At 33.0% G+C, this 25,804-nt stretch overlaps 1 protein-coding gene and 1 non-coding gene across 5 annotated transcripts in view; both read left to right on the top strand.

Moving 5' to 3' along the window:
* LOC128230291 (ankyrin repeat and sterile alpha motif domain-containing protein 1B-like) overlaps nucleotides 1-8,155 on the top strand; it is a 126,958-nt gene extending 118,803 nt beyond the window's left edge. For all 4 annotated transcript variants that reach the window (XM_052942441.1, XM_052942444.1, XM_052942442.1 and 1 more), the window contains one exon: nucleotides 4,199-8,155. The gene's annotated coding sequence lies outside the window, so the exon portion shown is untranslated. The remainder of the gene's footprint in view (nucleotides 1-4,198) is intronic.
* Nucleotides 8,156-23,145: 14,990 nt separating this feature from the next.
* On the top strand, nucleotides 23,146-23,218 carry Trnar-ucu (transfer RNA arginine (anticodon UCU)). Its single transcript has one exon. It is a non-coding gene; the product is annotated as a tRNA-Arg (tRNA).
* Nucleotides 23,219-25,804: the final 2,586 nt, after the last annotated feature.

Here is a 25,804-nt window from a genome sequence, read left to right as displayed (position 1 = left end):
GAATAAGGGGTGCAACTCTATCGGCGTTATTGCAAAAAGTAAGAAAGAGGACTTTTTTACCTTGTTTTTTTTTCTTGAAAGAAACTTATTTCTATAAGGGGTCCCAGCTAATTACAGGGCACCCAGAGTGCATCTGACTGCACAGTGTGCATCTAGACATGATTTTATGGCCAGTTTATAACCTCTGTCTGGGTTTTTAAGTCATTATTGTTGATTTTGAGCTTTCAAAGGCAGAAAATCATATATGTTCAGCAGTCTAATTCAGCAGTCTTAGACTGCAGTATAAAGATCTTGGCTGGACATTTACTTTTTGGGAAATTATTGTCGCGGTTTGCGATTTAGGTTGAACAATTTCGTTAACATCTCGTTTGTAAACTTTGTGGTCACTATTGGAATATAAATCCGTGTGTTGGTCAGTTTGTGTGAATCCTGAATATGGCCGGCATAGTCTCAGGACGCATGAGGAATGTCAAGGTTATGAGGTATGCTATTTTTAGATGCATTGCATGCACACATCACATGTTTGCTATTAACTGCAATGTACTTCACTTTAGTCGGCGTATTGAATCGAGGTAAAAAAACCGGGACAGGCATTGAAATATATCGCCTTTAGAATAGAGAGGTCTATTGTGTGCTGTTTGACATGTGTTTACGTTACCTAGCGCCGAGGGTAACTTGATCTGAAAATTAATGTGCGCTTATAGAACGCTGTGCAATTATCGCTGACAGTGGTTTACTGCAAAAAAACATGATGTCAGGTTTTTTTCCACTTTTTTCGTTTAGGTAATATAAAAAGTAAAATGACAACAATATATAATATTATTATTTATATTTATTGTTCCCATATTATATGCTGATATCCATTCATTTTTTATGATTAACTCATAAGAATGCTCTGACCGCGCTTATTTTATATATATACGAGATAAAAAAAACTTAACACGCGCGTTGCTATTAATTATGATTTATACTAATAAAAGTTGCGGAAGGGCGAGCCAAATGTTTATCAAAACCGGTCATAATAAAATCATTTCTACATTTTTTTACGAATATAAGTTGAATAATGCGTAATCCAGGAAAGCGTTTAGAAAATGTATTCTCGATGTTGTTTTTGCTGTGGCTTTTTAAAGAAAACGTTTTGAATTGTTGTCAAAGCTAAGGTGTTGGCTTAGAATGTTGTCAGCGCATCTTACAGAAGTTCAAGAAAATGTCATGAAACATTTTTACATATTTCGCATCTTACAGAAGTTCAAGAAAATGTCATGAAACATTTTTACATATTATCAGTTACACAACTCGTTTGGATAATAAGTCTTGGTCTTATCACTCTTGTGAAACAAATTATTAGTAATGCCCTTGTATCAATCCAAAGAGAAACTTAAAAGCCTGTGAATCTTATTCATGACCAAGGAATAGTACACGGTTTGGTGTGCTGATGTGCAGTTATCTCATCTGGAAAGCTGAAGATAAAATTGTTACACATCTGAACACCATCATGAACAATTTTGTAGGGCACAATTTGCACAGCGTGTGTAACGATGTCTCTGTCTAAACAAGGTTACATCATACAATGCTTAGTTCTGATGTAGTTGGTGTTCAAAAACCTCTATTTTGTCCATAACTACAAGTTTTTTGTGTCAAACTTTATACAAATGTTTATATTTACACTCCTATTGCGCTTCCTTAGATGAATACAGATCCTTTCAATTGTATTCATATTTTGATGAATGCAACAGCTCCGGATTACTTCAGATACTACAACAACATCACTTGTGATTGTCAAATAACGTTTTATAGTCGTAAAATATATGTGGTGTCGATGAAATGAGGGATGTCATTGAAACAGCGTCTGTTCAAACAGCCAAATATATATGCTCTATTATCTTCGAAGCATTATTTTAGGCATTTATGGTCAGATTATCCTAGAGAACATTTGCAATAAATGAGTGGTTAGAGCTCTTTTCACCAAAGCACCCAGGTTCGATTCCCGGCTCGTGCGGATGTGAGTTTGGTCACCAGGCCGGACTAGTGGGTTTTCTCCGGGTACTCTAGTATCCCTTACAACACTAGACCACAATCGGGCACAACATCGTGCCAACAAGAATGACTTAGTATAAGTTGTCAAAACTTTCTTCACAATCATTGTTAAATATATAATGTTTTAACTAAATAATGAGTGTAAATATATTGAAGGTATTTAGAACTGCAGTTCATCTGTGTATGAAAACATTTGGTCTGTACACCTATTTTTGTGAAGTCCATGTTTTCATACAGGAATAAACCCTAATACCTCACCATGCAATGACAATATACATAATCACATGCATGTAAATAAATCCCATCTCCTTGGCTAAAATACTTATGCCTAGCTATGACTCTTCATTTCATTGAGAAAAATGGATGAGACATTGGACCAGCCTGCGGAACTCTTGTTTTAAAACAATTGGGTAAAAAGATGTCAAATATTGATTTTGTCATCTCTTAAAGTCACATAATAATTTGAAATTTCTCTAAAAGTACTGCTCATATCATGAAAGCATCTTTTATTAGCCTCCAGTAGGAAAGTATATAATCTCTAAGCAGTAAAACTCCTTTGAAATACTCTCTATACCAATTAAGATTTAAGTCCTAACTAGATAATAACATGGTTAAAACTTCCATCTGAGCAGTTGAGTGCAGATAATGTTATTTTTTTGCACACTTTACATCTTACAGCGCTTTTAATGGAGCATAATGCAGTTATATGCCCTTAGATAACTAAACACGCCTTTTCTGCTTACTCATAAAGCGCATAATAATTAGACCGCCATGTTTGTAAGTTGTTATTAATATGTTAGAGACTAGTTTAGCAGTTGGTATTTGGTAAACAACTTTAATGTGATATGTGATTGGCATGTTAATTGTTTGTGTTTATTCTGTTGATTTTCGGAGGTATGTGCAAGTACGATTTTGATATATACTTTATGGAAGATAAATTTTTGACCTGCTTTCAATCCTTACATGATTTTTGGCATTATCTTTTTGATCTTGATACAGAAAATTGTACGGGAAGGTACATGGTTGCATTTGTCCTGATTATTTTTGAAAATGAAATAATTACTCCTTTTTATGAACAAAATGGTTCGTGTATGTTAACAGTACTGATCATAGAAAAATGCACATTAAAGCGCCGACATTAGCTCTATGGATAATTTGTTTTGCAAAGGCGGAGCTTAGAACTTTGTTGCTCGGTGACCCGACCTTGCGTCATTTGTTTATTGACCCGAATATGATAAAGTATGGTTAGCTTTATGGTGATAATGGGACCAACGCGATAATAAAGAATGGCTTGTATTGAGTTACACGATTTGTAGGTTTTTATTACATCAATAATGCGCTGCACCCATGAAGGTAAAAATAGCAGGTCACATGACATTTTGCGTTACGCAACCTGTAATTTTGAGAGCACTTGCATTTTTATCTCATTTAATTATAGTTCCTCACAATTAAATATTCAACTTGCACTCTCTATTTATCACTGAAGAAGAAAATTGAAGATGCGTGTGAAAATTTTCTAATGATTATTTAGCCACACTGAATTTTCTGCATTTTCAAAGCATATTTTTATATCATTTTAAACGATTGACTACAGCGAATAGTCAAATTTTGTCTTTTTCACTCTAAATTGTCCTTGACGATATCGTACCGTATCTTTACTGCATATTTCTAAAGTATCGTCTTCAATATTTATGCACCTGCTTTAAACATAGAATATCGAGTATGGATTTAAAAAATGACGCAGCAGAAATGACTTGTAACAGAACTTGTAATTGGTCAATTTTTCTGCATAAATAATCTGAGTGCGAATTTATTTGCGTGTAATTTGTTATGTTCTTTTTGCGTTTTGAATGTTGTGCATCGACACACTTTAAGATTCAGCTCCATTGCATGCAATGTGCGTGTGAGCATAATGCTGAGTTATTTAATCGACATGCATATCCTGTGTTTTGTGCTGCGCTATTATCATATTACACGCCCTATGGTATTTCTTGTGCACCGCCCACTATGCATCTAATTATAGGACGATCATTTAGCGTAACATTTGCGTTTCTACTGATGCCACTTCTTCTCCCTCTCCCTTAATTAAAGCAGTTCTAAGTGATACTTTCATGTCTTATTCGCATCCCAAATTCTTTATTTTATTTTTATCTATTTTAAGGTAAAAAGAAGTTTTAATTGGACGACGCGCCTGTGGAATGCTTTCATCAAAACAGTGCCAACATAAAACGGACCGATTATGAGACATGAGTAATCCGTTTGCTGAATAAAGGAAAGACGATTAAAAAGACGATTAAAAAGGGCCAAGAAACATTCTTTCTACATGAAGCTGCTATTCTACTCATCAACCTTTTGTTTTATATCTTCGTAGTGTCGAAAAAATCAAAAGTAATTACGATATTTTATTTATTTGTGAACAAAATCTCTTTGAACGTTCAGTGTAAGTTTATACATGGATACACCATACTTTCACACACTTTTGGCCACAGAATCAAAAAATGTGGCAAATCTTTTTCTTTGGAATTATTCAGTGTGTATTATTCTTAGAACCAATTCATGTGTATAAAATATTGAACATTATATATAGACTTGTAGAGCAGCTCAGACATATCCAAAAAGAAATGTTTATTTTTGGAGTTGCATATTTTACTTGTCATTACTTAACAGGTAGTTTTGTATCCTTACAAAACAAGTTGGTGCCATGTATGGCACGTTGCCGTTGCCGTACCATATTTTAAACTCTGCTTTTCTGAACACTTAGTTGTTGTATTCATTATGATAATATGTTTATTAGTTGAAAGTGAAAGTATGTATATGTTTAAGTGTGCTATAAGCTTGTCTGTTATTTCAAAGAAAGAAGTCGAGGTCTTGTCATAATCTTGGCATTGTTGTCATCAACGTGCTAGAATTTTCACCTTGGTCACATCTCAAAAACTGTTCAAGATATTCAAATGAAACTTGGTACACAAACAGTTTGAGATATTGAAATGTAACTTGGTACACATGTTGCAAGAGACAATATGCACATGTATAGTAAGGCCGATAACTCTTGCTTAAATATTTATAGAATTATGCCAATTTATTTTACTACCGTAAAACAAAAAAAACCAGAGGAATGATGGTGTTCGCGATGTGGCGCTCGAGTTTATATATAGGGTAATGCTGTCCTGAAATCTATGAGTGCTTTTATAAGATATAGATACCTCATCTTAAAATTATCTATTAAATTCATGTTTTAATCATAATTGTATTAATATTGTCCCAGTATAGAAGATACTTAAATTCTTTACTTAACTTTATTTGTTCTTAAGTTTATTTTATGTGATCTGTTGCGCATGAACAAAAATAAATGTCTTTCCGCAAAAGGTAGTTTATGAAGTACTGATACATTTAGTGAAGAGTTTCGTTGCGTATGGCAAGCATTTACAGTGCTTAGCAACTGTCAGATGACTGTGAAAAGGTATGTTACAAAACAGTATTTAGATTTTTACTATGATTTTTGTAGCGAATTTTATGGTACCCTCCGAAAACATTTTTTTGCTTGTCTATTTCTGATCGAGGTATTTTCATAGCTGGTGGCAGCATAAGCATTGGTGTGCAAAACTTGGACCTAGGTCATAACTAAAGTACTGTTCTAGTTACCCAAATGCAATTTGATACACATGTTGCCAGAGACAATATACACATGTACACTGAATAGCAAGGCCCATAACTCTGACTAATAATTGTTGGGTTATGACCCGCTTTTGACTGAAAAACAATTGAGGAGGATTTGCGTTAACTCTGCGGGTCGTGTTTATAATACATGGTTGCATACCAAATATCCATCTCAAATGAGGAATTAAAACTATATAGGAATTGGTTAAACTTGAATCCTGATTAAACATTCATTCCACAATAAATATATCTTTGACAGTGCGCCTTTTCAAATGTCAGTGCAAAATTGCCTTTCGGTGATGTTAGATCATGGCTTGCTATATGCAACTCATCTCTGTGGCCTCGGTTCTTTAATATGTAAGAAATAACTCAATATTCAACTCTACTAATTTTACCTTTATACAGTCGAGCATGTTTTAAAATCTTATGTTTTAACTCTATTAAAAACATAATCTCTCATATATTACTTAAAAATTTTGGTACAAAATTTATTGAAAATATTCTTCAGTTATAAACATACTTGAGTAATATCTCAAAAATATAACTTGTATAAATATGTTTTTATAATATGTATATTTTATGATATTATTAATTAAGATATATAATATAAATAAAATTAAGAAATAAAAAAATGTCAGGCTTTAAAATCACAAGAATTTATATTCTTTCATTTTACATTTAATACTAGATTTAATGATGTAATCAGTTAATTCTGCAGATGTTTTTGTGAAAACTGAGAGGCCAGCCCTAGGCCTTTCAACGAAACAGTGACAGTTGGTTTTAAAGAAATGTGAAAGTCTGTTTTTGATGTATTACTGTTATGGATGTGTTTTCAAGGTGATAAAAAAATATAATATTATTTAGTCTTAATTTATTATAACAGTTGTGTTCATTGTATATTTTATGCAATATTTTATACATAATTGGTAAATTGTAAAAAAAATCTGTGTAGATATGTACAGTGGTTTATACCTGTATTGTTAAATAATATCACAAGTAATTACATTGTTAGAAACACATGAAATTGCGGATGTTCGTAGATACAATATATGACGTGTAGTTATATAGCATTTCCTACTTTATGTGACCATCGGTATATTTTAAGAATTATCGCAGTCTAAAATTGAGTTAGATAAGTGATAAGCATATGATAAATCATCAGAAATGTGATGCTTAATATGTTGACAATGAAGTCAAAATCACTTTTTTTTGGTTGTAACAATTTTTCAATTTGGAAAACTCAATTCAGTTTTAGAATCTGTATACCATATTTTGGCAGCCGTTGTATTTTAAAAGATGTGTTCTTATGTTTTACATATATCTGTAGTTAACATTCCTTTTTGAGACAATTGAATTGTCCATCTGCTTTTAAATCAGAACTAGTTTTAGTTTAATTTGCTTTGTTTTTATACCACACAAGTGCTGTAGTTTTTTTTAGCTCCCCTGACCAAAAATGGCTCATTATAGTGAGCAGTGGTGATCGGCTGTTGTCTGTCATCTCTGTACGTTGTTTGTTAGTAACATGTTTGTTAATATTTTAGAAGCCACAATGTTCACCCACATTTTAACCTATTTTCACAAAACTTAGTCAGAATATGACCCTTTCAGTTTGAGGCTAATTTTGAGAATGGGTCATATTGAGTCAAAAAGTAGGTCAGGAGGGCAAATATAAGAAAAACACATAGTTAACACTCTGGAGGCCTCATCTTTTTGGAATTTGGTCAGTTTTTAGCAGAACTATGTCATATTTGGTCAGAATATTTGTTTCAGTGATATCTAGATTAACCATCTTAGTTTGAAGGCTTGTTCTGACATTAAAAGCTGTGGTACTCAGGTGAGCGATAAAGGGCCTTCACATCACTCTCGTATTAAGTTTATAAATTGTTTACTTACAAACCTGCAAAGAACATTTTTCAAATTGTATTATGTTTTAAATGTCATTATTTGTTGTTTTTTAATTAGAACAAAGTGAGTAAGATAGTTCTAAAGTATAGTGTTGATCATTATTACAGCTTAAGTTTGCGAATGCAAAAAAATGACAAAAAAAGAAAACATTAGGAGTGAATTTTACAAAAAAATCAATTATGAAAAATCAAACATTTTTTACGGATACCCATGTGTAACATGTTCATTATAGAAGATATGCTACATTACTGGTTAAGATTAAAACTTTCTTAACTGAAACAAACAAACAGCTAAAATTTGTCACAACAATTAGTTATATGTATCTTGCTTAGCTCTTGCACCTGACTATACTTTGCCAAAACATGGTGCCTGGTCCTTGCTTTTATGACAACAATATTTACAGCAAAGTTTCTTATGTTTTTTTGTAGTTATATTTATATTGAAGAAAATACTATTTCCTGCTTTGAACAAAATTTTAATGTTGAAAGTTTTGTTAATTTTGTACTATGCTGACATACTCATATCTGAAAAAAAGAATAAAGTCTGTTAAATGTTATGTGCATGGTTGTTATTTCTACAGGGTTTTATGTACACTAGATTTCCCCCTGTTTTTATTGAACCTTTGGAATTTTCAAGTAAATGAAAACAAAAGCATGAACTGAAACTTCAGGGATAAACAAATAAGCGTATTGGGATGAGAGTGGTCTATAAGTATGGGTAGCCGGCTCTCACCCAAGAGGTTGTGGGTTCGATCCCCACCAGAGGTACTTTCTCAAGTCTATCAAAATCAACACCTGTACTAGCTTCTACCAAGGACACTGACTCAAGAGTGATTCTATAAGCCATCAGCTTTTATCACAATCTTATCTAAAAGAAATGTGTATAAACAAAGCTCATAAACCAAAATATTATGATGCTCTTGCAACTTAAACTAATTAAAACTGTAGGGACAAGCCCAGCAAAATAACACTTAAACTCATCCAGTTAAAAGGCACAAGGTTAAGGTCAAACAAACACTAGACAACAAAAATTACACAATCTATGTGTTTTGGTACTCACCTTGGCATTTATCTTTGAATTTTTGACAATTGGGCTTGTCCCTGTAGTTTTTATTTTATAATTAATTAATTATGTCATAGTACAAACAGCAATGAACACATCAACAAGCAAATCAGGAGGTAGCACATTGTGAATACACATCAAATATCAATAAATATTGAGGATACAGCCTAGAAGAAATCACTTTGGGGTGAAACGTTTTACAGGAGCTATAACCAATGTGTACTCGAAAACATACAGCCACAATTTTAAGTACAGTCACAAATTTAAGTACAATGTTTTGTTAAGAACATACAGTCAGAACCAAAGTACACTGTAATGTGTATTCAAGAAGGTACCACAAATGTATGTAATTGTTCCAACGTGGAATCAAGAACACATTTATGTACAATGTAAGTTTCCCAAGGTGTTCTTTAACAACCACACATTTAAGTGTGAAGTATGTGTCCTAAGAATATTACAAATATTAGTACAATGTACTTGTTCCAGCATGTATTCTAGAACACTCAGAAACAAATATATGTACAATGAACATGTGCAAACGGATATTCAAGAACATTAAGAAAAAAAGATTATGTATTATGCACTTGATCTGTAATCAAGAATATACATACATGTCAGCAAATTTAAGGTCAGTGTATTTGTCCCAACGAATTTTCAAGAACATACATGAACAAAGTGAAGTACAATTAACTCGTCCCAATGCGCTCTACAGAACATACAGAATCACAAACAAGGGTCACGGTAACACAGCAGAATCAATGACACCTTCAGGAGCGGTGTTGCATCATACTCTATATACATAATGTTAGATGTAAATATTGAAATGATAAGCATATTACTTACATGTATATATGACTATTCTCTTACAGCTTTATGTACTGTAACAAAGCACAAAACTGAAAGGCAAATTTTAAACATTTATAAATTTACAAATTGTATGATTTTCTTTTAAGTAACGTGTGTTTTTTTGTATTTAGAAAATGAAAGTTCTACCTGATATCACCATACATTACCATATTCCTAGTTATTTTCTTAAGATAATAATTTATCACTGCTCATTACACAAACTAACCTAAGAAATCGGCGTTTTATTGCGTGGACATAGCTGAAATGGTCATAAACTTTGCCATTTTATTACCAATAATCCCGGATTTATGATCATGTGTGGTTTTATACAGCTTACAACAAGTATTTTCATTGAGGAAAAAGTTGACATATCCTGCAAAACAGGAAATTCTCCGCATTTTTCCTTGATTTTCTGAAATTAAAGGCAGATTAAAGGACCTTTCAAGTTAAGAAAACTGTTATCAAATAACAGAATATTGATGTCTTAATACAACCTGGGTAACATTTATATGTCCAAATTGGAGGGAAATTCAAAAGAGCTAAAGTGTGCTTATATTCTGCTTCTTTCATTCGGAATTCAGATTGTTTCTTTTTCTATGTTAAGCCCAGTCCCACCGACCATCCGGACTTTCTAGGATCGAATTTGACCGATCCGGGATCAGATCCTTGTTGTGTCCGGGCTTATCCGGGATGGTCCGTCAGGATGGTCCGTGATACCGTCCCGGCAATTTTAAACATTTAAAAACTGTCTTGGTGTTCTAGGACCATCGGGGATAATCCGGGAATGTCCGTGTAGCGACTGTGTTGGCTCCGGGAATGTCCGTAGTGGCACCGTGTCGATCCTGGGCGATCCGGCATGTCGTGTTGGACACGGATCAACCCGGGCATTCCGTGTTGGGTCGGGGACAGTCCGTAGCTGATCCGTGTTGGTCTGGGATGGTCCGGGTTATTCCGGGGCGGTTAGTGGTGCTGCCGTGGTTGTACCGGGGTAACCCGTGTTGGCTCCGTGTTCATCCGTTGTGGTGCCGTGTTGGGTCCGGGCTAGTCCGTTGTTTTGAGACCGTCGAGGGACCGTCGACTGAATTTCACCCAGGACCAACCGGGGCCAAGAATCCGGGATGCTTTGTATCGGTCCGGCCCTGGTGTGACTGTAGCTTTACTAATTAGTAGTTTTAAATGTAACCATAACAAAGCCAGTTTCGAAAATATTAATTAAAATGATCAGTAGACTTGTGTCAACAATGCATTGCATTTTAAGATGTATGAAAAAAAGCTCGTAAACTCAAAATTGTACCAGAAGTCTTCCGATACTTTTCAGAAAAAATATATCAAGGAATCGGAGTGTACGTATTTAACTTAATAATTTTGTGATATATTCTAAGACGTGTCCTTTCTTGTTATTTTTTTAACAATCAGTATTATTTTTCTTTGAGCTCATTTGGTCATATCCTTAATATATATTTTTCATGGGTCCTTGAATTTTCAACGAAGCCTTAAAATCGTAATTTAATTAACCCGTAGAACTACCGCATGTCCTTGCTCCATCTGGCCACAATGTGAAAATATTAAACATATCAGCACCACAGAAGGAAATGCTCCAATCAGCAACCGATTGGAAAGTTTGAAACTACTTCAGAGGCAAGTAACCGAGTAACAGACTGAACCATGGAGGCCCGGGTGTAAATCTTGAGTCAAACAAATGCCAAAAGTTTTTTATACTCGTGATTTACATGAACAGTGTTTTACATAGTATCTTTAATTCCACAACTAAATACATTATAAGAAACCTTTGTATTTTTCCAAGGCACAAACATAAAAAAATCGCACACAAGCACAAGTTCAAGTTTTAACTTTTAATTTCTATGAATATTAACATACACATTCGTGACATTGAGTTGCAGCAAAAAGGTGTTCACGTGTTACACTGTCGAATTTTTACAATGGCCAAATACTTTTTTTTAAAAAAGAAGTAAATTAATAATTGTTGGCTATCTATGTACTATATGACATTAATTGACGGGCCTCTTAGTAATCACAGTAATTGTGTAGAGGCTGGTTCCTTGCATCTGTCAAGCTTGGTTTGGACGGCTCTCAGCTGTGTTCCTTCATTTTCTCAATCTCATATAAAGCGAGGGTAGTCCTAGGTGCGACCAAGCACGTAATCGAATCATACCCCTGCCACACCAAGCACCGAAAGTGTGAATACTGCCACCAGCTCAGTCGAGGAACAACGGACGCCCGACCCCTTTGATGTAAGCAAACAATATTCATTACTAGAAGATTTTAGGAATAATTTGAATATATTTACATATGCACTGAAAAACAGAATGCCATTACCTGCGAAGCTTCTCTTCATTTTTTTTTATTAGTTATATATTTTTCAATGATGATAATATTCATCGGCCATTTCGAGAACTACAAGACGAGCGGCCATCGTGTTTACTGATGGGACCATTCCAAATTCTTTTAATGTTTAGCGTCAACTTAGTACGGAAACCTCATGCTACCCGGGAAAAAACACGAACCCCCGAAAAAAAAACGAAAACTAAATGAGTGACATCCTTTGTAGACTATACACACCATAGCCTCTTCTTCTGCTCTGGGTCATTCTCAGTTGTTATATAGGTTTCTACTGCAAACAGAATTCAAATCAAACTTGTGTTTCATTGCGTTGATCATTGGAATCACACAGAGTGAATCATTTTCGGATATCAAATGCTAAGAATATTAAAACAAAACAAAGTATGAAGCAGGTTGATTACACTCGTGTTCTGTAATTGAACGTATAGTCAAAGAAAATCGGCAAGATCGTTGATTATATAAACTGTGTTGTTGTTGTTTTCGATCGGAAAGCTCAAACCCTTTCCGTATTTCTTTAATATAGAAAGTATTTGGTAAGGCCAATGATCTGTGTAGAGGCACAAAGTTCAAGGCCATACAACACTGGACGAGGACACACAGCGTCATAACACAACACGAGCAGATTACATATATATAACACGAGTTTCAATAAACATTTTCCAATTATTTTCCACAGACCACACACTAGTATGCCGATAAAGGTATGTCCTAATTTTGAACGACTCAGCGGTACCAGCATGCAATGCTCATCGATGAGGTGTTGAAAACATTGGACGATTCCAGACAATGTCATTCATGAGTTCACATTTAAACTAATTTTGTATTTATAAATCTTTCCCAATATTTGTTAGAAATAGTAATCAAATTGCACGCGCTTCGCACGTGTTCTAAATTGTCTTATTCGGAACCCCTCCGTTATTTACATAGCCAGCTTAAGTAGCAGGGGAAAACACGTGTAAGGGATTAAAGGTTTGTTTGCAAAGTTGCCCGGATTAGACGTTCTCATTTATTCCTGCACAAGTAAACAGGAATGATCAGAGAATTAATTTGAACCCCACAAAGCATTGGTGTATCAATATTCTATTTAATTATCTCTGTAAATATACCCAACATAGCCCGTATCTTGCCTTTTCCAGGAGTAACAATGGACTGGACTGACCATGCTGACATGGTACCCGGATGTCAGCATGGCATCATAGAACTCGGTTCTGTGATTTTCGTGTACTCAAAGCTATTTGCATTTTGGTAAAGGTTTGGGCGAACTTACTTCAGAAAAGATATTTTGATTAAAGACATTGGTTCCTTAAACTGAAGGCAGGAATGTACAAAGCGCGTAAACGAGTACTGATACGGGAAACACAACCTTTCTTAGAAGTGAACAAGCCACTTTTCGATCCGTTTTCGCGTACAATGAAGTGTTTTATTTCTAATGATACAATGACCCAGGTGCAAATGAATACTGTAATACAATGTAAACAGAAGGGACAAGCTTAGTATTTGAAAATTTATATACATGTTTTATAGACCCATTTTAGAGGCACAAGGTAGGGGTACAAACGACACTGAACCAGAGACACGACAATACACAGTCCACAAACGAACCATACACGTATTAAACGAAATTGTTGGATTATCGCCTTGGAATGGTCAGTGAAAGTCGAGTTTACAGGAATATGAAAACCCTCTTTAGAGGCAAAAACTAAAAATTAAGGCCGAACAATCACTAAACGAGAGACACACAGCGTCACAAATCAACACAGACAGAAACCACATGGATCAAAATATCTCTATACAGTCCTTATTTATAAAATAAAATACTGCTTAAAAGGTAAGAAAGTGACAGGTGACTGGCGTTAAAAAAGTTCGACTTATCATTAATGCCAATGCAAAGTCTCAGTCAAATAAGACTGATTTTGGATAAACGCATCGTGTCCTAACGATGTATTATTCTTCCGGAATCTACCCACCGAAAGATCTCAACAAGCACTGTGGCTTGGTTGCTGTACGTGGAGTCACTGGGGTGTCGCATTTGATTTCTCAAATACTCATATCGTTTCACACCGGCGCTATGGCAATTAATTTGTGTCATCACTAGCACGCAAGCCCTAAAGCGAAGACTCATTATAATGATAGACATGTCATTGTAATTAGAATCATGGTTAATAATTATTAAGAAATAACCTTATTTTGCAGTCCGCACCTCATCTTAACTTGTCAAAATTCGCCAGTCAAAATCTTAAACGCATCATTGAAAGACAATATTCTGATTTTGCATGACGAAGAAACTGTCTGTATCAAGCCAGACACTACTATTTACAAGCGAGAGCAACGTGTTGTCCTGCCTTTTTTATGGAACAAAACATTATAGTTTTTAGAACAAAATTCAACCATGCTACGTTTATCTTATCCATCTATGTTGGACCATATTAGCGTGTTAGTCTTGTTAGGTTGCAGGCCATAGTGCACAGACATAATGTAGCCCTGGTAAGAGCTACTCTGTAGCACTGTCATTCACTCTCGGAAATTCTGAAGCGGGGGATCTAAACTTCGAACCCTGGATCGACAGTTCAGTGTCTTACAAAAAGACCACAGATACGTCATAAACTATTTGTCACTATTTGTATCCTTAAATAATCGAAGGTACGGCACATCGAACATGTTAATATCACGTGATACCACACTTTTAAACATGTTATTGTCACATGAAACCACACCTTAAAACATCTTAATGTCATTTGATACTTTGTTGCACTAGCCAATTGATTTGTAAACAGATGCAAACAGGCCTGACAACAACCCAAAAACCTTTATAAATGTCATTTTTATTGATTCCAAAAACCAGTGCTTTAGATTTCAACCTATTCAGACAAGATAACTGCGTTCGTACGTGCATGTTTTGTTTGTTTGCTTGTACATTGTATTGTCCCCCCCCCCCCCCCCCAGTTTTACAGTGTGGGTGTCTTTGTTTAATATTGTCGGTGTTATTTTGTTGTTGTTTGTTTGATATTTGTTTGTTTCTTTTGTTGTTGTTGTTTTCTTTTTTCCTTTGATGAAATTACTTTTTATAACCTTGCATAATTAAAGTAAGCTGGAATTGTTCAAAAACATCAAAGGTCTTTTAATAACTAATAATGTTTTGTCTCTATTTTGTCACCACACATTTTTCAGCAAATTTTTAATGTATGTTTCTAAAATGACTAATATCTTAAAAAAATACATATATTTCATCTTTGCAAATGAGTTATTTCATTACAAGCCTTACTGAATACAAACAAATTCCATGAATATGTATTTCATCCGGACCGGCAAAAGACATTTTACCAAATATCTCGTTTGTATTGACGGATATTAAAATCTGCAACCCTGCCTTTTTACGCTTCCCTTTGAAGTCGTAAAACCTGGTGAAGATCTTTTATTTGTATTGTCAGATGTTGAAATAACTTTCCCTAATAATATCTCTAAATAAGAATTCAGCCTTCATGCTAATATGACTTCAAACGTTATGCTTGTTACATAGAAATATTTCAATCTCATTAAGGTAGAATATTAATAAAATGAGTATTTGGGAAAGAGTTAGATGAAACGAGTTTTTGTGCCACCCAAATGGCTATTTTATGTTAATTCTTTGCGAACTATAGAGGACAGTTCACAAGTTTCCATTCGAAAATATAATGAAAAAAGAGAGAAAAATGCATTTGCAAATATATGTTCCTCTCCATTTGTTTTGCATAAGGACAAGAGTCAAAGGTCACAAGTGGTAACACAGTTTGTTTCAGACCAGACGCTTACATGTAAGGGGTATTGTGTATTTTCCAAATTGCCATGTTCATCAGTCTGTACTAAAAAGCAGTGGTTTAGTCGCAGTTTTACGGTGCAGCATTTCAAGCGAAATGACGCGAAAGCATCACATTGGGTCACCTCGGTCCTTTTAGATTCCCTCCACATGTGCAGTCTTTGATCTTTTACATACCGAATGCTCTCCTTAATTCAGGTAAATATTTAGTGGTGTTCTATTCGGCTTGTCCTTGTAATTCCATGTGATTTAATTGTAAATTTGTAGCTGTGTTTGTGGTTGCTATTTCGTTTTCTAATTTCGTTTTTGGTGTGTTGTTGGCTGTTTGGATTGGAGTTTTTGAAATGACGCATCTGCAAGGTATATTGTCACCATGTGTCAAGGATAGAAATATTTTGTTGCAAGACTGATATTTATAATGTGTCGATCCTTTTCATTTGTAAATGAATAATTTTCTAATTAAAATATTAATTTATTAAAAAGATCATTAAAAACGAAGTATAAAAACACATTTGACTTATAAGTAAAAAAATAAATAAATGAAAATAATAATAATAATAATAATAATAATAATAATAATAATATACATATAAGCTCTAATAAATGAATAATTAGAAAGTTAAAGTAATAAATGGATGGATAAATAAAAAAATGATTTGAAAAAAAATATATAATAATAAATTGAATAAATAACTAAAGTATATAAACGAAAAATTAGTGATAAATAAATAATTAAATAAATAAAAAATAATAAAAAAAATGATTAATTAATGTATTCATTAATTCATTTATAATTTAATGAATAAATAAATAAATAAATAAATAAATAAATAATAAATAAATAAATAGATAAATAAATAAATGAATATATAAAATAAAAACAAACAAACAATTTATTCAACAAACGAACAAAGAAAGAAAGAAAGAAAGAAAGAAAGAAATTGATTAAGTAAATTAAATTTATTAAAATGAATTAATAAATAAATAAACAAATAAACATATAAAATAAAAACAAACTATTAAATAAACCAACAAATACGCAAATAAAATGATAAATACATAAAAAAAATTTTTTATCATAAATAAATATATAAAATGAATGAATAACCAAATATATAAATAAATAAAAATAAATAAATAATGTATTTATATGTAAATTAATAAATGAATAATCGACTAGATAAATTGATAAATGAAAAATACAAAACTAACCAATAAATAGAATGAGGATAATAGAACAAGTAAATTCATGAAGGATAAATAAATGAATGAATGAATGAATGAATGAATGAATGAATGAATGAATGAATGAATGAATGAATGAATGAATGAATGAATGAATGAATGAATGAATGAATTAATGAATTAATGATGAACGAATGAATGAATAAATAAGTTATTAAATAAGTATATACATAAATACATTGATAAATTGAGTAAATATATAGATAAGTCAACATAAAGCAAAAACGGAAACAATTACTAATTACATTCACTTATGAATACACACATAAATTTTGGAATTGTCTACATTTCAGAGATAACAACAACCCTATAATTATTTTTGATCACTTAATCAATAGATATCTCTCTAAATCTGTTTCTAACCTTTCCGCATAATTTCTCCCATACTTAAGTTATTAGGAATATTGTATTGCTGTAAAAGTTAAACTTTTTCATAATATTTTTGGCTAGCAATACTTCAATAAATTCCAAGGTATGCATGTGTTTAAAACAACAACTGAAAAACAACGACACTGATTGCTTTATTGATGTTTATTCAGGTTAAACCAAACTCAATATATAAAACAGAACAATAAATGTTAGAATTATAATATTGCTTTAAAGAACTTAAGCATATATCACAGAAACATACCACAACAAGTACAGGCACACTATATAAATGACAACATAAATTTCAATGCATTTATGGACTAAAAAGCTAAAAACTATATTTAGCTTCTCAACATTTGAAACAACGAAGCAACACAACTAGATATAATTAAAATACATAAAAGAAAAACACTTAGATGTCAATTTGTAAAACATATTACATTAAAATAACATTTTTTGTAATAATAACATAATTATTTTTTTTGTTTATCATTTTTTTTTAAATGCGAACATTATTATTTACCTCCGAAAAGTTGGTAGAACATCCTGATGCTATAACGAGAAAACACCATGAACAGGAAGCCAACGGAAACGAATCTGACATAAGTGCAAAAAACATTTTGTATAGCACTATCTTTGTTTTTACTTGCATATGCTGAAAGTCTATGTGGCTTGTGTAAAGTTATATGCATGATCATGTTGATGTTCTTACTTAAAATGATCACACCGTTCAGAAAACAAAAGCGCCGCAGAGCGAACGCCAATTTCGGTCAAACCGGTGGCATTTCTTAACAATAAAAGCTTAATGTATGGGCGTTGCTACACATATGCGTTTTGCATCTGGTTACATGTGAACCAATTTCCATTTAAATATATATTGAATGATTGTTTAGTTATGGCCAATGTTAAAACTTTTGCACGACGACAACGCATGCGCCGCCGACGACAACGAACCAAGGCTATCACAATATCTCGACTTTGTTTCTTATTGGTGTAAATTATTGGTCAAATTACCTTACCCCTTGGTACAACATTATTGTTGATGATACATTCTAGTTCCAGGTACACGAATGTTTTGTTTAAAAGTTCTAAAGAAAAAAAAATCCGAAGTTGAAAAGCAGATAGAACGGGCATCCTAGTTATTTGAACAAAGCGGGAAGAACAACATCTACACCACCATGTAACACTATTATCGAAAGATGTGCTCATTATGAGGCAATTTATAAATTTATGTTGGTAAAAGATGGCTGCTTGAAAGCAGGGAATTAACCTTACCTACCGTCACTTATCTCGCACAGAATCTGAATCAGGGAAAGATATGCAATGTAATATAATTACATATTACAGCGACATTTAGATTTTTTTTACACAAAACTTTCTTGAAAAAATATCTGACATATGAAAGTTGGCATTACAATTTCACACAATCAATTCGAAGATAACAAAAAGCAGCAAATGAAACGGAAGCAAATGAATTGTAATGCAAACTCGTTAGTAAACTGCACTGACCAGTGTGTTTGTATTATTTTTGATATTAAAAGTAAACAAGTTGTATTTGATGGAATGTTCAAACAATATGTCTTGTAAAAAAGTAAACGTTTGTACATCTTTGAATATACGTGTAAGATGTCTGATACTTTAAAAAATATTTTTGCTTTTGATCAACGACATCATGTAATTAGGATTGTATGCCGTTTAAATGGACACTATTACTTTTTTTATTGCTAACATTTGAGAGTTTCTATCAAACAGGGCATCAATGGTAAAGAAGAACTTTTAAAACTTTTAACATATATTTCATTAAAACATTTGTAAAAAAGCTTCAAAGATCCGACTATCCCGAAGTGTGTAGAAGATGAATAAACAAACACAATCAAATAAAACATTATATCTTGATGTATATGCTCTGGATAAAGTAATTTATACTTTTTAAAGGTTTTAACAGAATTATGCTCAAATCAAGAACAAAACAGAAAATTGCATTGCCAAAGTTTGGTTTTCTTTGCTGCACACTTTGATATCAAAGTTGGTAGATGATGCTTTTACCAGAGAATGATGCTTTTCACATTTAACGGACTTGGGGCGGATACTTTTCAGTGGAGAGTCTACTACATATTGGAACAATTGAAATCCTGCAGAAATGTTATTGAAGTGCCTTTGAAATCATCTTGTACTATCTTTGAACTAAAAAAAATACAAAAACATTAAGATAACGGAGTAAAAACTTGTACATGTTCAAAAATATTGAAAACACCATGCACGATTTTTTTGGGGGAAATAATGATATTTATTAAAAACAAACATGCAGTGATATTTTTATGGCCAAAATAAATATTTTGCACCAACATTTGATAAAAAATGAATTGGTCAATGTCCTAACTACGGTAACCCGATGTTTGTAAGAGGACTGGCGTGTCCAGTTTGTCCATATCTGGCGGAAGCGGTTCATTCTTTGGTATATATCCTATGAGTCAGCCCCCGACCTCCTTTTGGAACACGGAATACTGCTTATTTATGGACTGTTATCCTGAATATCAATTTGTTATTAAACACCATAATACAGAATATCCGCCCTTTGGTAGCCAGATTTTGGTATATCTTATGTGTTTTAATAGCAAACTCACATAAAGGAAGGAGGTCAGGGCATGCTCTCAATGGACACTTATTGTCTTCAAATTCCAAATGTTTTGTTGTGGCGAGTGCCGGCAGTAAGGGGCAAAAAAAACCGCAAAATCCGATGTGTGGGATCTAAACGGAAGGGAGTTTTGGACCAAAAACAATGTATGAAAAGCATAAATTCGAAGATCAATTGCCGTCTTTTATAAAAAAACATTATATATCGGTTTTGGGTGCTTTTAAGTTGATTGTTTCTTCTGACACAATTGGGTGTGTATTGAACAACACCAACAACAAAATAACCGTACATGTAATAAAAGTAGTAAACACTGCTGCAAGATTGAAGACCTTCTCATGAAGACAAAGAAACATTTTTTTTTTTGCGTTACTTTATGTTTGTTTATTAACTATAGAAATCCGAATAAAGTTTCTCTTTTACTGGAATCCGGCGTTACTAACCTTGGCATCCGAATTATCGTCATAAGTTGCCGGAGTACGGCGTACTAAAAGCAGGATACACCATGTCTTATGCGAGATCATTTTAAACACATTAGATACTGCTAATTCGAATGATATTCGAATCTTAATCGTCCAGGAAATGGTTTCACAATATGGAGAACACACATGTTGATCTAAAATCTGTTCAACGGGGAGACACCGTGTTTTAGTTATACGCCAAAGTTTGCGCATAAGGATGATGGTGTAAATGAAATTGCTTATAGGAAATAATAGTATACGTTTTGCCTGAAGTGAGCTTTTGCGCGAAAGACAACGACAAGAGGATCATTATTCATTACCATATTAAATATTAATGTTCTTATATGGCATTGGCAAGTATATGCAAATATATTAATCCATCAGCAAAACTGAGTTATAACACAGGTTTTAGAAAAATATAACATCAGCGGTCATTCAATAAGATTTTTTTTTATTTACCGTGTTTTCTAAAATTGTTAAAAACGAGCCTTAGCGACTTTTCCCATTAATTTCGCATTTAATAAATGACCACGAATGTGATATTTTTATTTTATTTTTTATCACTATAAATACTAAATATTATACCCCGCATATTTTCAACGCTATTCATATGTGACGCGTCAAGTTATTGTACGCTATTATTAGATACTATGACTAATTTTATAATAGATCATTTAAGTCGCAAAGTAAGATTAAAACGGACACCACTTCATTATTGATTTCTTAAAGTCAAAGTACATGTATCTAAATATACATCAAAAGGACGTTTTTACTTGTTTACAACCCAAAACCTTTAAAGCTGCACTCTCACAGAGTAAACGTTTTGACAACTTTTTGTCTTGGAACGAGCCGATTTTTGCGAAAGTGCATGGAAACCAGTTATATATGACTGCTGACAAAAAATAAGATCGCAGATTTTTATATTCAAATTCAAATATTGATGTTTTAAGCATTGTTGTTTAACGTTTAGTAACGGTTTAAGCCATAACGTTTATATGAAAATCTGCGATCTGATCTTCTGTCAGCAATCTTTTATCACTGGTTTGCAAATATTAACGCAAAAATCTGTTCTTTCCAAGACAAAAAAAAATAAAAAAAGTTGTCAAAACTTTAAATCTGTGAGAGTGCATCTTTAAATGACATAGCGATGATATTTCTGACAAAAATATAATTGCTTTTCTATCAGTCTGTACTTATTATATCTGAGTTTACATATTAAAATATGAATAACACGTGTTCTCGTCCTTTGTTCAATTCAGATATGGCCTCCAGTTTGAGTAGGCAGAGAAAAAAAATCACTTCCCATCAGCATAATTTTCAACAACAACAACAACAACTTTAATAATAATAATAATAATAATAATAATAATAATAATAATAATAAATAAAAAAATAAGATGAAGATGAAGAAGAAGAAGAAATTATAATAAAAATGATAATATTAATTATAATTTTTATTCTAATTATAAATACATTTAGCAATAATATAATTATCGTAAAAAAACCCATACAAATCCAAATAATTCAAACATAAATAGCTGTAAATTTATTAAAACCAAGGTCTTTGATAAACAGTAAAATTTCCATTATATTTGGTCATTTAAAAATAACATTGAAATATTTTATTTCTATGTTCATTAATATATATACTTTTTTTATGAAAAACATCGTCAAATATGCACTTATATTTTAATGTTAATAAACAAATACTATATTTAAACTACACATAAATATATTGTTTTTATATACCTTAATATGTATATATATATATATATATATATATATATATATTACAAAAATGCCACAAATATGTTCTTAAATTTTAACACCAGACTCCAGTGGACCGCTTAAAAGGCTATTTGCTAATGCAATGGTTCTCGTGATCCCTTGTTCCCCAAAGAAGGCTGCTTCTTGTGTCCGAAAACAATCGAGCTATTTCCATAGTTTTACAATCTATACTTTATCATACATGCATAACTTTTTCATATTGACAACATAGTTTAGCAATTTATGTTGAGTTTTGACTACTGGTCAGATGGAAATAAAGATACAGACTAGATTTGTTGCTATGCATGGACTTTTTTCTGAAAGAAGAATGGTAGAAAAACAGAACAATGCACCAGTCAATTGTAACCACGGTCCCCATAGGCCCGGGGGTGTACCGGGGATAGCCGGGGAAATGGGCCGTGTTTTTACCTTCCAGGTGGCCCCGCAGTGCCGGGTGGGTGCGGTGATTTTGTCTATGCGCCACGTATAGCGGGGAATGTGCTATACCTAGGGTCCCTGGGGTGCGGGAGCATTTGGCGGGGGATTTACCAGCAGTTCGTCCCCGCAGGACGAGGACTTTGCCCGGGCTTGGCTGGACCGAAAGTCAAAGTCCCCTCTAGTCCCCGGACCTGGGGGGGGGGGGGCGTGGTTACAACTGACTGGTGCATTAGCGCGAAATGGCATCCCACTTCTTTCCGCAGTTTCACCTTTTCGATTGTTTTCCCCGTCATTTGGCACATTTTCGGCACCAGTATCTGACGCATATTTGCATGGTCACATTTTCGCCTCGAAACTTTGCGCATTTTCGCACGGCACTTTTCGCTGCGAAAAACGAAATGGTAGAAATCAGCCACCTTAATTGTCCGTAGTGGTATTTAAAATGATGATGGATGTTTAGATAATCTATGATACTGATAATTTACGCAATCAAAATTATATAAAACAATCGCTAAAATTAATGTACTATATTACTTGCATACAAAAAGGGTAGCTTTTTTAATAAATTTGCAGTCCCCGTAGCGCAGTGGATAGCGCGCTGGACTTCTAATCCAGAGGTCGCGGGTTCGAATCCCGCCGGGGATGGCAAATATTTTTTTAACACAAAATAAACTGGTATAGTTTTTTTTCACTCTTATTTATATAATTATAGATTATCTATATACTTACGCCACTATAGTTTTATTATTGATATCCACAAATAGCCCTACTATATTTATCAACAAATCAAAACTGACGTTGTAAAATACAATAGTCATATATATGCGCATTTATATGTTCACGAAACAACCATAATAACAAGAAGACTTTGAAAAACTAATTGTTATAACCTGTTCAAAATCGCCATATAAGTAGAAAATCTGCATTCGCATCCTACCTTGATTGTTTTTTTTTTATCGGAAGTAAAAATAAGCGCGCGCGGACTAGCTATGTCGTCACTATGGTGTACCATTATAGACAACATTACTCATTTGCAAAAGTGGAGATTTTTAAAAATGAACTTACATAATTTATTTCCTCATATTCATACTTTAACATGTCTTTATGATTAATATTGCTCAGACGTTATCTATTTAATTTATTTATATTAATGGTTATATGCCATACATACTGGCTGTCCTTTCAAGCTTTCTGCAATCGTAAAATAGCTTTATATTTCGCATTTCATGACACTTCCATATGGGTGTTTTAAATGAAAGTCAATGTCACCTAAAATGATGAGTTATAAGTAGTAGTATACATTTAAAAGTATCTGGAATCAAAGGAATTTCGTGCATTCATTACTTATTTATTGCTGCGATTTCAGTGTGTATTTTGGACTGTTTACAGATTGATTTGCTTGCTTCTTTTTTCAGTATATACGTTTTTGTGCACTTCCTGAACACACTGTTTATTCTATTTTCAAAATCTTATCGCCAACGTTTTATTAATGAAGCAGAAATTCTGAAATCGTAATAAATCTGAAATAGATTTTCATTTATGATCCTTTATTTAACAAGCATGGTATGATTATTTTCTGCTTGATTATCATTTTGAACAAGCATAACATTCCATTTGTTTTCAATTACATATACTATATATGACACTTAAACGAATAAACTCTTGCTCTCTGTAGAAGATATCTAATTTCAGTCATTTCTGTTCATAATTACATCAACGTTCAGCGCACGCTATGTTACATACATAAATGCCAATAAATCACCCATAATTGAGTACGTTTGCCGAGATTTTTAACAAGTGATCGATACCTTTCATGATTTTTCAAAATCATCAGAGCGTTGTCACGTGACAAATCCGATAGATTCCATTGGCTTAAAGACTAATAAATAACCTGTTAATCAATACGTTTTACAAAACAATTACTTTACGCACTCACTCGAGCAATTATTCAAAACCGTGGGAATTCAGATTGTAGAATTCATTGTAAAATGTCCTTTAACAACTGAATGCAGAGCGGGTTTACAATTGAAAGCAAGTTGTAACGTAAACATGACACAAGAACAAACATGAGACATGAGTATGGCCCTGATTTATGATCATGGCTTTGCTATTGAGCGTAATAGAGGAAGACAAAGAATATGTCATGGAACTCCTCCGAGTACTTAGTATAACAAAATAATAATAATATCTTAAATATCATGCCAAGATTTAACATCATATCAAGAAAGGACTTTGGAGATCAAGTCTGATTTGTAATGACATTTGAGAGCATGCGAATTTGCTCATGAATATCATTTGACTCTTCCACCCACATTGTACTATTCTTAAATAAAGTTTAGAGTCCTAGAAATGTTTTCTTAATACTTTGACCAGGCCCCAATATCACGAAAACACTCGAGTCAAATCTCAATCTCAGTCTCAACTCTTTTATTAAATGAATGAGAGAATGCGATTTTTAAAAGGGTTAAACATTTACAAGTTTGAATCATATGGTGCTGTAATTTGATAAAAAGAGTTGAGACTGAGATTGAGATTTGACTCGAGTATTTTCGTGATATTGGGGACTGGTCAAAGTATTAAGAAAACATTTCTAGGATATGTTGATAAAAATATTTGGTCAATATTTTACAGAAAAAAATTGAGAGCAAAAAATGTACTTGAGTCCAATTTATTATTTTGGAGTTTACTCAAGTACATTTTGTGTTGTAGATGTTTCGTTAAATTATTGAGCAATCATGTTAATCAACATAACGCACGTGAGAATGTGCTTTAGAAAATTAACATTAGTGAATTTTAATAATGTCATACTGTAATGTTTAAAAATGAGTTGAGATTGAGATTTGACTTAAGTATATTCGTGATATTGGGGCCTGGTAAACCTCTACATGAATTCACAGGGCCGTAGCGCCAGCAAGATTTGTGTATGTTTATGTAAACTGTGTGTGTCGTTTTGTGTGTATCTTGTAGTTTGTTGTATGCTATTTAACAAAATTGTACTATGTTGTTGTGCTGCTGGGCTTATTCCAGTTGTTTCCAATTGTGCAACTCGCTAGACTTGTTTATAAATTTATATATATCAAAAGCATTGAACCTTTGCGTACTTAAAAACATGTTACGGATATTATTTAGTATTTAAGTCTTTTAATAGATCATTCATGGCAACAGTTGGTTATATAATTGCATTGTACTGATTGATAAAAAAATAATAAAAATAAAGTAAACGTTCTTGGA

Source organism: Mya arenaria, chromosome 4 (assembly GCF_026914265.1).
Source record: "Mya arenaria isolate MELC-2E11 chromosome 4, ASM2691426v1".
In the NCBI taxonomy this organism is placed as follows: Eukaryota; Metazoa; Mollusca; class Bivalvia; order Myida; family Myidae; genus Mya; species Mya arenaria.
Note: the sequence above shows the minus strand (reverse complement) of the source record. Positions and strands in the feature narration are given on the sequence as shown.